The sequence below is a fragment of the Mycteria americana genome, chromosome 6 (genome assembly GCF_035582795.1).
Source record: "Mycteria americana isolate JAX WOST 10 ecotype Jacksonville Zoo and Gardens chromosome 6, USCA_MyAme_1.0, whole genome shotgun sequence".
In the NCBI taxonomy this organism is placed as follows: Eukaryota; Metazoa; Chordata; class Aves; order Ciconiiformes; family Ciconiidae; genus Mycteria; species Mycteria americana.
This window is the reverse complement of record NC_134370.1, coordinates 19408191-19424638: the sequence shown is the minus strand read 5'-3', so window position 1 is coordinate 19424638 and position 16448 is coordinate 19408191. Positions and strand designations below refer to the sequence as shown.

Here is a 16448-nt window from a genome sequence, read left to right as displayed (position 1 = left end):
AGTTAATTGGGATAAGAATGCATGGCAAAAGCTAATTCTATACTTACCTAACGCACACAGTCACTTGTTCAAAGTTTGTTACATTTCTTAAAAGTTCTTGTACTTTCAGCTGAATGGATGGAATGCAATTTTAACACAGTGGAGTTGTTGGTAAAATTAATGGACAAGTATTTCAGAGGATATTTAATGTCTGTGTAGAGTATTCTGTAGCTAAAGGTACACTGAAAAACAACAGAACACATGATAACCAAGCATTAAATACCTTAGTTACTTCCAGAAGTAATAAATTCTGAATAATCTTGATGCCTAAGGAGATGGCAGTTCCAACTGAAGCTTTTCTTACAGTTGGGGTATTACCAAGGATTTTCTCCTATAATGGGCCCTCTGCTAATGTGTGAACTCTCAGAGCAACTTCTTCACAGCCAGAATGATTTACCAAACTTCTCTTCTATACCTGAGTAACACTTGCATGAAATTTGTTGAGTCTTTAGCATCTTTGAGATCTGCACTTTTGTAATAAACTTGATTGCTACAGGCCAAGTTAAAAGCTGGAAGAAAAGATATACAGATACACAGTGTGACTTCGCAAAGTCGTTTCCATAAGAAACCAGGCTAAAAAATGCAGTCATAATTTGGAAAAGGACACTTGCTTCTCTGGAACACCCTTTTTTATTTTGACATAAGCAGCAATATGTGCCAGAGACTCTGCAAATATCCAAACAACACTGCTTCATTAAAATCTGAAAATGCTACTAAGGAATCTTGTTGGGTTTTTTTACCCTAGATACACGTACATTCCAATATTCATGTGCCTCAGTAATAACATACTATGTAAAAATGACCATTATATATATAGGCTACACTTTCTCAGTCAAGGAGAAAAATTAGTTTGCATCCATTTGATTGTGCATCCCTACTGCTATCACATTACTTAATATCCTTACATTTAGCTCAAAAAGGTCCTAGAAGGGAGGAGGCATGTACGTATGCCTGACGTATACCCTAAGACTGAGCAGAGGAGAAGGGAAAGCACCAGAGAGGAAACAGTCAGTGCCCCAGCTAAACAAGCCAAAGAACCCAACCACAAAAGGACTGTAAAAGATAACAGGCCAGTGAACGCATGCCGAAACGCTCAAGGTTATTTCTGCTGTAACAGTTAAAGAAGATGAAACTACTCTGTTTCTGTAACGTACTTGGGCATGATAACAACAAACCAGTGCTGCAACTAGCACAAGGATATGCGATGTTAACCCAGGACGGGATCATCGCAGATGTCTGCCAGAGGGAGTGTCAGGGCCCCAAGGATACCAAGTCCTTAAATGCCATAACCAGCCCCACCTGCCACCCCCGCCAATGGGCCCAGGAGCCATTTCAGCTCAGGATTGTCCCCCCAGTCCTGGGCTGAGCTATGTCGTTGGCAGCTCCAGGCCCAGGCCCTGTCCTCCGCTGCTCCTGACCTTTCGACCAGACTCCGACTGACGTCGGACCTGACTCACCCGCTGGTGCTGGTCTCGGGATGAGAGGGCTACGGCAGAGCCTCAGCCCCCGGCTCGTCCTCCCACTGCCCCCTCCTGCGGTTCCCCGACAAAGGAAATTGTTGGCCTCACCGTCAGCCGCGACCATGTTCTCACCACAAATGATAAAAAGTTGAGGAAATGTAATGACTAAGTAACACCCGAACAGTACAACGACTTTTGCACGTCACCAGCAAGGACAAGAGCATGGACGAGGAGGTTACTCCGAAACACTGAATCAAACACTATCAGGACAGTACTGAGGCAGCAAACTGAAAGATAAGGAGCAGCCCAAGGCCTTGTAATCAGGCTTTTCTTGGGCAAGATGACAACACTGACTTCATCCTGCTGAGGGGAAAAACCTGTAGACTAGATGCAGGAGGCTCACCTGCAGGACTGATCATTCAACGATGACCTTAGCAGGCAGCTGAGCACGTTATGAAGTAATAACTGGCATGAAAAGAGATCCCTGAGGGGAGGCAAAGCAGCAATGAAAACTCATGGTCTGTGCAATCTACAGAGTTTTGAACAAAACAACGGCTGACACTAGCAACAGCATTCTGCGTACAACAAAAACCTATGTAATGTTACAAAACAGTGTAAAAAACAAAAAACTGTTTCAAGCCAGTTTGTAAGGTGATGCATATCAGTGGCTTGCCACAACTGGTCGAGTTCATTGATGATACGTAGAGAAAGTGTTTTTAAATGGTAACTCAGTGAGGGTATCATCACCTGTACCAGTACCCACAAGGTGCAACAGGCAGTCTGAAGCTCTCCATTTTCCCAACTTATATCCTGCACACTATGTGGAGTTCTTTGTTTAAATAATAACAGTTTCTAGTGGGGATGGTATTGCTTTCCCATATGGCACTTTCTGGTTGTTAGGAAGCCAACAAGAAAGAAGCAGATCATGTGTCAGAACTGAGGTGAGGAGGAAAAAAATAGTACCCATACATCTAGAATAAAGTTCATGGATAGCAGTAGATGACCTATGAGAAACAACATATAAAACCAGCATACATAAATGAAAGCAGACTAACCTGTCCTTTGAGAGTTCAAATTAAATATTGTTCACCTGTCTTCTTAGGCATGCTACTGCCACACCCCAAAACAGTTACCTCCTGCTCCTGCAGATCTTTCTCATTTCCGTCCTTTCCAAATCAGATGGCACCCCTTAAGTTCTAGGGCTTTTTTTTTTTTTTTCTAATCAGTAGTCCTCTTATTTTATTATGAGCTTATCTTTCAAACTCTTAAGTGCCTCCTTAGATCTGCACCTGTTAATTTAGCAGGGGCTATGTCACACTTAGACCCCCTATATATTCAAGACATCTTTTTATTGACTTCCAAAGCTATCAAAAATTATTTATTAAATACTGATTCCCCTTTTTACCTAACTAAGAAAAACAAAATCAGTAGAATGACATTTAGTTTAGGAAAGACAAGCTCTACCTTCAAAACCAAAATCTACTGTAGACCTCTCAAAGTATTTGACGAACTTAGAACAGGTCCTGAGAGTAACCTGAGAACAGGTTAAATTAGAAACAGACAGTGCACTCCTCACACTAAGGTCTTCATGGATTCTGTATAGTTTTCTGGCTTTATTAACTGTTCATTAATGCTGGCTGTTATTATTTAAGCATTCTAATGCCATTATAAAAGCAGAAACAGCTAGGGAAGTAATAATGCTATTACTATAACGCTTCAACATATTTTTGAAAATACAGTGTATGCATTTCATCACTTCTTATTTCACATGTGACCTGTCTGAAAAATAAAGACTATACCCACTACAGAAAATATGCCATAACTATAGAGAAAAAGCCAGCAGTCTGATGTACATTATTTATATAACTGTGTAATTGTTGTACATAATTCAGGTGTGTATAATTATCACCTATAATAACCATAAAAATCAAAACACTTGCTTGGTTTTCATTATTCACTCACCAGAAAAAATTACACAGCAACCTCTATATAGTCTTAGGTACAGTTATGGTAAGAAGAATGTGCAAGAGGTATTATTACTATACTGCTTTTAAACTCAAGATTCTGACTTTTAATGCTTTAAATTCAAATATTTGACAATAATGAATTAAATATTTCAAGACCATACCAGTACATATTAAAAATAAGCCTAAATTTTATGGATAGTTTCCTCCGTAACTTAATATTCTTACTTTCTTTTATATAGTCACACATCATTCAATGGATTGTCAGATTATCTTAATACTGAAAGTTTTAAAGCCCTGTATGGGAGAGGACCAGGCACTGAAATGCCTACACCGAAACACACAATAAATAGTACGATACTAGATGACATCATCTATGCTCTTTTAATTATACTCTCTTATGTACATCAAATATTAAGATTTAGGTCTTTAGATTTAGTAGAAAGAATAAGAGAGACAAGCCACATGCATAAAAATCATACTACTGTAGAGATGGGACTTTTTGTTGGTATTTAAGACTAACTAGAGAAAAAACAAACCACAGTCAAACTGATAATCAGGGGGGAAAAGCCCAGGTTGATCTATATAAATTCACTGTAGATTAGAGGTCTTTTCCTGGGGGCTTTGGGCCACATCTAGCACGCAAGAGACAGACAAGTCCTACCAAGAATAGGTCAGGGACTCAATACTTGCAAAAATCTGTATGCAGAAAGATCAGAGCTTCCCTTTTCCTTTGACAGACAAAGGGCCCCAGCTTTCATGCTTTTCTGGCAAGCAGAGGGAACATGGCCAACTTTCTTTGCATTTGCTGGCCAAGAGCTGAGACAGTCTCTGTCTCAATTCAAACTTTAAAACCTTTATTGGGATGCATATGGTTGCTAACAGAATAGAGCTTTACTGTAAGCAAGATGGGTAAGGCAGGAAAACCAGGAGACAGAGGCTATCAGGGTTTTTTTAAATTATCCGTTGATTTCAAAGAGTCAAATGCACCTAAAATATTTGGGAGAGTTTTGGTAAGTGTGAATTCAAGCAAGAATAGCAAGTGAAGGTGTGGGCATTTTTTTTGTTTGGGGCTTTCTGCCCTTTTCTAGTGTCCTCAGAGCTCAAAGGAACAGAGAGAAAAGCTGATGAAAGACTGAGAATGGCATTATAAAGCAAAAGAAAAATAATCGGAGCACCATGTCAAGTCAGAGGAAGGCACATGAGTTCAGAGCAGAGTGACTTATGTACAGATTAGATACTTTATTGGCCATCATAGATCCAATGCTGTTATACCAAACAATTTTGCCTTGCTTTAAATCTGCGCACACACCTTCCTCAAGTATTTTTACAGCTCTCCCACTAACTCGTAAGTCAACTCCATGCAGCTCTCTATAAAACACACGGTTGAGATGAAGTTCAGGGGTGCATTGAAGCTGTTACACAGGATAATACTGTGCTGTACCATTATAACTGTGGCACATTATCTTTTGTCCTCAGAAACTTTAGCCTCAATAACAGGTTTATGTACCTAGCCAACAGGACAACTGACTGTTAAGAATAAACGTTTTCGTTATCAACTTGCATAACAGAATAAAGAGTATATGGAACAAAATGAGGGGGTGACACAAACATGGAGGTAAGCTTTTAGCAACGTAGAATGACATTTGCAAATTTTAAGAGAACATGCAAACTTGCCTCTTCTGGAGGGGGGGACGTGAAGACCTCCTGAAAACCCTTTACTCTCTACACATCTCTACCATTGCTATGCCTATCAGGTCACAAAACTCCAAACAGATGTTATGATCTGAATCTTGAAAGAGAACTCAGGCAGGCATAGTAGTCTAATACTATACAGACATTTGAAAGATGTTCCTGCATATTTTAACACTGACCTGTTTTATAGCCTGCTGTCTAGGGAACTGGTTATTTCTGCAAACCACTACTGAACCTGGCCTGCAAATCTAGAATCACAGTTCAAATAGTATGGAGAATTAATTTCTAAACAGACTTCACAGTATTGCTAATTCTTATAGTCATGTACTCAGAAAAGGGACTGTTTTTCTAGAAGCCCCTAGTAGTACCACTATATAATTACTTATAATCTCAGCTTTAAAAACAGACCATTTAGTTATAAAAACAAGAAGAAAATGGGAACAATAAAGACTTAAGAATTTTATGACAAAAAGGAAGGTTCCACGTTTATTACTTTTAAGCCAAACTAATCATAGAAGGGGAAGGATAATAAGGATTTGGAACCTGATGCACTGAACAGTTGGTGCTGACAGTGCAGTTTTCATAATAAAATCAGTTTGTTGGCATGCCCCCAGAATGGATTTGATTTGAGTGACTAGAAAAACCTGTGAAAATAGATTTCAATTGTAGGTATTATCCATTTATTAATATCACAAATTACTCATCCTTTTTTCTGACTCTACCAAAGATATCTAAAATTTTAGTATTTCCTTATCTTGGAAAAGTAGGAAGGACCATTTACATCCCAAAATGTTGCTGATTTCCAAGAAATTCCTATTCCTTTATACAAATGAATCTACAAACATTTAATGAAGACTTCCTATTTTCCCTGATCTCCTCAAGTCATTATATCTCCTATTACAGAGAAATAAGAAGTTTTAAGACAGAGTTCCAGAATTTGCTGCACGAACATAGTCAAAACAAGCAAAATATTCTTCCAAAAACTGTTCATAATTGAGTAACACAGAAATTCAGTTAAAAATATAACATTTGCCATAGCTCAAAATTTGTTGGAACAAGAAAAATTTCAGCTGACCCCTACAAAACAAAAAAAGCATTTAATAATTTAAGAGACTCATAAACTCCTCTTATTCATGGCCCTAAACTAATATTTTAAAAGAATATTCTTTCTTTATAGCAAATCCAAAATGTTTCCATAACTATATATAAACAAATTTAATCTGTGCAACTAGATTGGTAGTTGACAATATCTGCTTAACACAAACAAGAATGAACATTATTAACATTATACTCTTTCTCTATAGCAAAATTGCCACTAAAGCTAGATTTTTGATGACCACAACATCCTGATACCAGGGTCCTATGTATATACTTAACTTTCATTTTACTTCAGGAAAGCTAGATGAGAATGGAAACAACTGAATAGTGCATTTTGAGATTCAACTGTATTCCCAAACAAGTTTAAACTCTAGACCTTCATCTACAAATGTTTTCTGGTTAAGTACCAAGAAGGAAAAAAAAAAAAAAAAAAAAACCCACCCTTCTCCTTCAACATCACACATCTAAAAAAAAAAAACTTAAAAAAAAAAATCAATAAACATTTCTGTTTCATACTGCAAGCTAGTTCAACCAGTAATACAGTCTCTGAAATCTGTTTCAAGAGGGCACCAAAAGGCAACTGGATAGCAAAAACTGTATTTTTACACACATCATATTTCTGCCAACGTGGAATAAGTAATGCAATAAAAACAACAACATCCAATGTTACATGGATTTGGGCTAAGCTAATATAATTTTCAATAGAGGCAAGAAGAATCTATCCAGAAATACCCTGACAGATATACTACAGATCCAAAGTTTACTGTTCCTTAAAAGAGAAGAATTATGTAAAGTCAACATCATGACTTTTCCAAAGGTAGGAAACCTCTCAGCCTTTCAAATATGAGGTAACACTATACATGCAGCTGGCATTTTTAAATCTCTGCTTAATTAGTTACATGGTAACATCTTTATGTTAACTATTCCATAATTTTATCTGTAACAGAAGCATATTACATAAAATATATACCCAAAATATACGAAAGGTATATAGATTTCTATGACATGGTATACTCAGAAGAGCCTGTATTTTCAAAGCTATAGAAGGCAAAGAACTGCTTTGAGATATGAGTCAGGAGTACAGACAGAGCAGTTTTAATGCTTAGGAAAGAAAAAACGGTGCACGTTTCCCTTCTCAGCAAGTTACAATAATTCTCCTTTTTCAGAAACACTGCAGACTTCATATAACACTTGGGGGGGGGAAGCCATGACTGAGCTGTTCTGCTAGATACCAGGTCACCGAGAGGTCTTGTAGAGAAAGGGAACAGAGTTGTTAAGCGATACACGTGTTGCATGAGTAGACTTTGATGTGTGTAACACACAGTCAACCTTTTACTTGATTTGACCCTTTCAGCTGAAACGTAGCTTCTGCAGGTGTCCAGTCTGCAGGAATACAAGGGTATTCTCACTGAGACAAGTATCTCCGATAGGAACACATCCTGAAAATAGAGATATTTCTTGCTTCCATGCACATAAACTTGCACTGCAGGGAACTGAAAGCATGCAATCATTGAATTTTCCCTTGTGGAAAGCAATATGTAACTCCACATACTACAGTATCAGGTAACAACTGGCAACATGCTAATACCATACCGTGGTTATGTCAAACCAAAAGTACCAAAGACACAGAAGAATGAAATGGTATCGCCCTCCCCAAGTATCAACCACTCCCTCTTACAACCTAATGCTGTGTAACAGGACTCAACGCTCAACACTACGGAGAAGGAGGGGAAACTGAAAAACATCTAGAGCAAGGGCAAAATTCGAAACTGGATGAATTACTGGTGGGCAGGGAGCACTGGGCAGTAATTACCGCCCTCCAACAGCCATATCTTACAAGAAGAAAAGATCATTTTGAAAACAAGTAGAACAAAACCACACACACAGAACTGAACCATTAAGTGTACCTATTACATATTGGTAGACATATCAAGACTATTCAAAGGAATAGTATATTTAATTTGGATGGTATAACTTGTTGGAATTGTTATACAGTGACAGATGATGAAATAGTGATAGCTACTTTCTAAATTTTTCCTACAAAAATAAAATAAAGAAAGAAAAAAAGCCCCATAATTGGACTTACATATTTAAATTATCCAGGCTAATGAAATTGGAAATGCCTCTAAACGGGATTGCCATGGAGCTTTTAGTTAATGACACATATGAAACCACCCATTTTTATAATAAGTTTCTCCATATTTCATTTCTATGTCTACTGAGTGAACATGACCACCAAAGTGGAATTTCTTGTTTATACTTTGCTGAATTAAAGCACAGAATAAGAGCAGATGTATATTCAAATCAATAACAACAGCAACATTTTGAGTGGTTATTAAGATTAAAATATTTCCAACATAAGCAGCTGTCCAACTGCTTGATTTTATTGTTTTTATTTTTGTTGTCTCTTCCATAAATTCACTATTAAGAAAAGCAAAAACAAACAAAAAAGGTGCAATCACAACAAAGCAACGGTAATTATGCAAGATTCTCCCCTTTTTGTACAGCCACTTTGTTCTTTGGGGGAAAAATGCAAACAACAGACTATTCACAAAAGTAACAGCTACACTGAAAAATTTCAAGGGCTCTAAAGGAGCCACATTAAGAAATATTTTTCATCTAAAAAACGCAGAAGTACTGCAATAATGCAGAAGTACCACAATACGAAAGACTTCAAGAAGCATTATCTACCTGGTACTCTTTGACACCTTTGCCACTCAAGATGTTACAGAAAAGCAGCCCACAGTGTAGCTAAAGAGTGAATGTGAATTACAAACCCAAACAGGGAGGCAGCCTGTTTGTCAGCCTCTCCTGCAGTCAGAAATCTAGGGGGTTGCAGCCTTGGATAGAAATTCCTCTACTTTTACTGCTTCCCATAAGCCTGTTGAACTAAAACGGGTGCACAGAGTGAGCAGAAACTTTAAGCTTTCACAAGAAATACCTGCAATTAGATTACTGTCCCACAGCTTTCAGTAGAAACAATGCATATGCTCACAGAACATCTGATATATTTGAAAGTCATCGAAAGTGTGAATTTTTCTAGTAAAATAGAAAAATACTAACCAATTCTTACAAATCTCTGCTCACCAGTGAAACAATCTGATTATAAATACATTTTAACATACTTCTCCGAACTCAACAATAACTAACTGGTTGAAAATACATCTTTGAAAAATGTCAGAGTATGAAAACTACCTAAAATTAGACCAGAAGCAGAATACTGTCTTCAAAAGGCAATTCAACCCGGATATTAAAACACTGGGTTTTCTTTTTCCCTTGCAATTTGGTGCATAGCTGTAATCCAAAACAATCGTAGCAACCCTAAAGGAATTAAAAAGGAGACATTCATGTCAAGAAAGTTCCTCAAGAGGAACTCTACAGGTTGTTCTTTAGTGTGAACTGTTGGTAGTGCACAAAGCAGTAGCTACTCTGCTACATAACCCCTTTTTATCTTGCTAAATTCCAAAGGGAAACCAAGCTGGGTTTCCCCAAATACTGCTGAAAGATATTTGCACTGCTACACAAAGAAATTAACCTAATCCAAGCAACAGAGTTTTGTACTTGGAGTAAAGGAATGCATTATGAAAATGTTAGAAAGAAGATGCAATGTAACAAAAACCTCAAATACCAGAGATCACTGCAGCAGCATTCTTGCTGTATGCTGTAGCACAGACAGAGAAAAATACTGTGGGAGGAGAGGTCTCACATCAGAGCATTGTCTGCAACAGCAGACAGCAAGGTCCTACTACACAAGGCAAGGTCAATGCAACTGGAGAGTCATCTGTTTAAGAAAACACACTATTATTAGATGCAAGTTATGCAGCACTTGTGCATACTAATAGAATAAAATCATTACCCCAAATGTTTTCAAATGGTAGATTCCGCTCTGCACTCAATGTTTCCACTTTTTGTCTCATTTAAAACATTCAAATGAGTAACCTAAAGAATATTGAAAATACCTGAGCATTTAATTTTTTAATTACTTATGAAATGTTACAACAATTGAAAAATACAATAATGTATTTATTTTTTTTAATGAGGTGGCTCCACTGAAAATGTCGTAACAAATTATTAAATATTACTTACTGATAGCAATGTAGAATAAGAAGTACCCCCGAGCTGACAGCCTATTTAAACTATTATGATATGCCTCAGACTACTGTGAGTAAAATATTACAGTAAACATACTGGCCTACAGAATACACTTCCTTGTACAATACTCAAGTCTGCACTGTCTCCCTACTCAAAAGTTACGCTGGACTACGTAAAGAGTTTTGGATGTAAAGAATGCAGAAGTCAGCTCCCTGAGGCATGTCACATATTCCACAAGGTGTGTGTCCCTGCTACTTTAAATCATTCACTGAAAGAGCTGGTATTACCTGCGGCACCATTACTGACACTTGATAAATCGGAGAAAAATAGTGGGCTCTGGAAGAAGGATAATTCTGGCGGAGAGTTGAGCTCATTCCTTCTAGCTCTTGTAGTTTACCAGTTTTCAGTAACTGACGGCACACCTAGCTTTTGTTTGAACATGTTGGATTATTTATGAATGACCGGGCAGTTAAGAGAGTATTGTGGATGGCCCAGTTTAAAATCAGTGACATTAATTAAGTCTTGTACAGAGATGTCAGCATGACAGAGTATATGAAACCAGCAAGGACCAGACCTTGATCCCACAGTGACATATTTTAACTCCATTGTTTCAAGTAAGATCAAAATTCTGTGCCTGAAAAACAGAAGAAAAAGATCAGAAAGCTCCCAATATAGGAAATGCAAACAAAAACTGTCACCACTTTATCCTCAGCTCTTAAACACAAGTGTCATTTCAGTAGATGGACATTTTGCCCAAAAAGAATCAAAGAGTGAAATATGACCAATATCTGGCAGAAGCATGACTATGGAAACCCCACCCACAAGCAGATATACATATAGATTTGCCAAGACAAATAAAGCAGTATGTAGAGTAAGCTGGACTGCTCTCATATAATATGTACTTAGTCATGTAGGCCCTCAAGTACACGTGCAACAACTCTCTTCTAAATGAGATTAAGAAGGCTCAAGAAGGGACAGAATTAACCTAAGCAAAAACATGGATTTCAGGTTAGCATGCTAATAGCTTTCTAAAACAGAGCCATGATGAAAAGTATTATTTAAAAATTAATCAGACTGCATACTAAAGGTACAGACAGCCGTTAACCTGCTGTCTGCATAATCAAATAATAGCCATTATTCAAATGAAACCATCAATGGGTGCATTGTGAACAGGCGTGAGGGTAAGTCTGTCCACGCTGGAGCTGCGTGATTCGTTCCAATGTGTCAGTTATTGGTGTTTTTGAAAAGTATATAAAACAAAAAAGATGTGAATTATTGCTAATAACACTATCATTGTCATTTATAAAGTTTAGGGCTCACAGTCATGACCCAATATCCATTTTGCAGTAGGTGCTGTACAAACAGAAAACAAAACGACAACCCTTGTTCCAAAGTGCGGTCTTTAGTGTTTTAAAAGAAGAAAATCTTAAAGAAATACTTTTGTAAATATGCAGGTAAATTAAGCTGATCACTAAAATAAAACTTAGTTTTAACGTTTAATGAAAAATCCCTATGCAAATCACAGACTTCTAATGAAATAATAGATTAATTGCTTTTTGCCTCCTTTATAACTCACGTCTTCCTTTAACTAATTCTTGTTTCAAATCCAAGAACTATTGCTAAATTACAGCTGCTCTTCTCCAAAAAAGAAGAGCTGCTAACTTGAGCTAAATGTTTCCAACCATTATAAATTTACCGCAATCCTTCATGAACAGTTACAACTGTCATTTTTCAATATGTGCTTTGCTTCTATACTGGATTTTGTCACTGGATTCTTAATATTCAGATTCTAGTCACTGGATCTTAATATTCACATTTCTCTTAAATAGAACGGCCCTTTGATACAAGAAATACTCTCTTCTATGGGTACTTACAAAGAGTGCTCAAATTGTTTCACAACATTCTTTTGGATAACCTAAATATAGAGAATTTCTTTTTCTCATTTTACAAATCTCCCAAACCTCAAATTATCTTATCATCTCTTTCATGAACGTGTTCTATGATTTCCAGTAAATACAGTTTTTGGAAATTTTTTATTCTGCAGTAGGGCTTTCATATTTCTTGAACTTGAAAGTTTTACTTTGAGGGTTTTTTTTCCCTTATTAAATTGTTGGAACTCTGGCTTGAACACCACACTTTTATTGGTTAACATGCATCACATTAAACTAATGTGAATTGAGAGGACAGGAACTGCACTGTCTGGTCTGCAGTCACAAAGCCTTAACAAACTTCTTACCATGTGTGAAAATAGGAATGAACTCATTACAGTATAGTAGATTAATACCTAAATATGGTAGAATATGAATAAATTCTATTTAGATGACTAAGAAAGAAAGATTTTAGTAATCCTTTGCGAATTCGTGCACAGACTGAACATGCTCTTTTATGACTTGGGCATTTCTCTCTGAAGCATTTCCTAATACACAAAACTGCATCTGTTTCTGGTTTCACCTGGTTTGTTTCATTGCTCCCAGATTTGTTTAGGTGTTTTCCATTTTGTGTTTGTAACGATCACAAACATTGGTTGTTTGCAATTGACTTTTCACAGGATGAGGTACCATGGATCAAAGATGATTATCTGTAGTTGGAAACGCATGACTTCTTAAACTACATAATGGTCACTGCTTTGCAATAATTGCTTGCTAAATGGCTTTTTCATAATTGGCAGGTTTTCTGATCGATCCCCTCTCAAATACACAAGTATAATAAAATGTACAGGACTGAAATATTCAGCAAACTTTTGTCATGTAAATACAACAGCAAGCCCAATTCTGCTCCTCACACAAGTGCCTTACTATGAAACACGAAACGTTTGACTGTTCCTTGAAGCACAGCTGATCCTTTATGCAATTCTCTACCACTCTACCCAGCTCTTACACTTCCTTTATCAGAAGCCTAGTTCGCAGCCACCTGTATAGGCTCTTCTCCGTATCACCTGTGCTGGTGGCATCCCAAGAGTGTGCAGCAGAACCGATAAGCATCGCACCCAGCCACTTTGGTCCTGATCCTACAAACACTTCAGTGAAACTACTTTTGTAAGTGTTTGCAGACTTAAGAGTCTTCGTAACTCAACCGCACTTCACTGAGTGGGCCAAAGAGAAGTCTGGAGCTGGAAGGAATGCATTCGCCCTTCGTGCCTGGGCGCCAGGGCCTGCAGCGCCCGCAAAGAGTGCTTAGAGCCTGCAAGAGGGGCTCGCCAAGACCGAGTGGGGAGAGAGAAACAACGTCACCCTTGCCGCTTACAACCAGAGGCTCCTTCCAACACCACATCTCCCGTGAGCTACACCGCTCTTGTCAGACTACAATTAGCCAGGCTTTAATGTAAAAAATAACAACTGCTCGTACGATCACAACAGCTAAAAAAAATAAAAGAACCGTGAAAGCGAGGGATGAATTTGTAGCAATTTCTAGCATGCAGGATAAGGGCAATCCACCCCAATGTGCTTTTGCATTTGGGATTTTCTTGAACCCTCCCGGAGGAAGAGGGGGAGCCCTGAAGCCGAAGGTCAGGCGGGGAGGGCGCGGGCACCGGGGGCCACCGGGTCCTCCCGCCGGCGGCATGGGGCCGCGGAACATGGCCGAAAGCGGAGCCCCCGCCCGCCCCCGGGCACGGCCGCAGCGGGCAGCCCTCCACGCCCCCCGCCGGGGCCGGGGCGCCGAGACCCAGCCCCAGGGAGCCCCTGGGGGAAGCGCCAGCCTCACTCGGGAGCCGGGAAAGGAGCCCGAGAAAGCGGGCGAGGGCGAGCAGGGGACGCACCTTTCAGCGTCCCCCCGGAATCTTCCTCTTCCTCCTCCTCGGGCCGGCCGGTGACTCCAGCAGCGGCGGGGCCTCGGTGGCGGAGCGCTCTGCGGGACGGGGCCGCCCCCGCCTCGCCAGCGCTCCACGGCCGCCGCTGCCCGGAGCGGCGGAGCGAGCGAGGCGCCTACCCCGGCGGGCCGGGGGCGGGGGCTGCGGGCGCGCACCGCCCCGCCGGGCCGGCGGAGGGAAGGACGGAGGCAGGGAGGGAGGTGCCGTGGGGCAGCGCCGCCGGCTGACTCAGCCGCGGAGCGAGGGCGCGGGGCCGCCAGGGAGGGTTCCCCCGGGACCGCCCCTCCTCGGCGGCGGAGGGAGGGAGACCCTCCCGCCGGGCGGCTGCCCCGGGCCGGGTCGCTCGGATCCCCCGCACACGAGACAGGCGGGCTGCGGGCGATCTCGCCGCGGGCAGCTCCTCCTCGCCCTGCCCCAAGGCAGCCCCGCGCTCGCACCGGCACCGCGGGGGGGTGCAGCGCACGCCGGCTCTGCAGCCCCTCCGCAGGCGAGGCCCTCGCCTCGCGCCGCGATGGGTGCGCTCCCCGCAGCAGCACCGCGTCTGCCGGCGCCTCGGGGGGATGCGCGGTCCGCGGCGGCTGCCCACCGCCGCTCCGCTCTTCCCAGGCGGCGTTTGAACTACTCCACGTCCTACAAGCCTGGCGGGTAACCCTGCCGGCAGCAGTGCCCCTAAACTACAAATTCAACTGCTTTCCCCCCCCCCGCCGTGTGTGCGTGACTGCTCAGAAAAGACCACACGGCGCCCGCAGAGGGGATCCCCGAAGCCGGAGAGCGCACCCGGGTCCCGTCCCACCGCGGGTCGCACGCCCCCCCGCTGGGCAGCTGCCAGCTGGCGTCGCCCGCGGAAGCCCTTCCTCCTACCTCCCGCCAACGGGCGGCGTCGCCTGAGCGCCCCGGCCCCGCGCCTCCACTCCGCTGAGTAACGGCGCCGTCCCCCGCAGCGGGAGCCGGTCCAGCGCCATCGCCGTGCGCGCCCTCCGAGCGAGGGCCGGGGCGGGGGCGGGCCGGGCCGCGGCTGCCTCAGCGCATCGGAATGTCGGCGCGACCCCGCGCCCCCCGCCCGCCGCTCCGCTCCGCGCCCGCCCGGCGGCAGCAGCGGCAGCAGCGGCAGCGCACGAGGTGCTGGTCCCGGCCAGCAGCCCCGCCGCCGCGCTGCGCGGTGCGGAGCGGAGCGCGGGCTGCGGCGGTGGAAACAACGGCTCGATTCAGGAGCGGGCTGAGAAGCGCGGCGCACAACCCCTGCCCTGGGCTCCGCTGCCAGCCGTTATCTCTACGAAGAGGGAGCGGAGCCCGTGGAAGGGGAGGGGGAAATACTGCACTGTTTCCATCGGCGCGACGGAAAAATACGGTTTCGGTGAACTCAGCTGTGCACCTTTGCATGCGGTCTTTTCCATGCAGAGTACGACAAGAAGAAAAGCAGTCTCATAAACGTACATTTTAAAGGAAGCATTCTCATTTTTTAAACAGGCGAAAGTTGGCCATAGATAACACGGGTTTATTTGGCACGTTTTTAATGTGCAGGGCACCGATTCTCATAACTAAGGTATGTGGAGATTGTGGCCCAGTACAGGGCTGTAAAACTTACAGTTAATTTACTTCATTCTCTTCCAGTGTAAGGAACTTGTCGTACTATTTTCTAGGGGAAGAACAAAGCCGAACGCTTGAAAGTCAGATTTATTACGAGATATTCTACTCTGTCACCTCAGCAAACACTCTGCACCTCATCACAATAATGGTCTTGTGAGGATTTTCAAGTAGAATAGTATTGATGCCCTGTAGATAGTAATCACAGTGGAGAACGTCTATTAGCAGTTCAACAAATACATCAAAAAAGTCAGTGAAGTTACCCACTGGAAGTCTACAGAAGTTACGTGTTTTCAAAAAGTTTATATTTGGGGGGGGGGGGGGGTGTTAACAAATTAGATTACAGTGTTATATATATTATATTTATTCACTTACTACTTCCTGGCTTTACATTTATTATCTACTCTGACTCTTTCAGTGGCTTACAGATTCTGGTTATTAGAATAGTGAGAGAAAATACACCCACTATAGTAAAGCACCTTGATCTTTTTAGCAGTGTAGCGTCAAAATCATTTATTGCTTAGGAGACATGAGACATGGCCAATCTGAACTAATTCTGTTAATTAACTCCTAATATTGATCATTCTATACTGAAATACAGTACAGATTGGATAAAATCTGGGTCCTACAGAAAATGTAATATTCCCTTTGCCTCCAGCGTGGCCCAGGTTTCATTCACTGCATATAGTAGCCCAAAAAATGTCATAA

The 16448-nt window shown here is 41.7% G+C and overlaps 1 protein-coding gene across 13 annotated transcripts in view; it reads right to left on the bottom strand.

Moving 5' to 3' along the window:
* Positions 1-15162, bottom strand: part of PLCE1 (phospholipase C epsilon 1) — a 163979-nt gene extending 148817 nt beyond the window's left edge. For 6 of the 13 annotated variants that reach the window (XM_075504836.1, XM_075504837.1, XM_075504839.1 and 3 more), the window contains exons 1-3: positions 14106-14300; positions 9885-10037; positions 9452-9577 (exon numbers count right to left, since the gene is read on the bottom strand). The gene's annotated coding sequence lies outside the window, so the exon portion shown is untranslated. Of the gene's footprint in view, positions 1-9451; positions 9578-9884; positions 10038-14105; positions 14302-15017 lie in introns of those variants that run through there. The other 7 variants (XM_075504827.1, XM_075504842.1, XM_075504828.1 and 4 more) reach the window with 6 other exon arrangements.
* Between the last annotated feature and the right edge of the window lie 1286 nt (positions 15163-16448).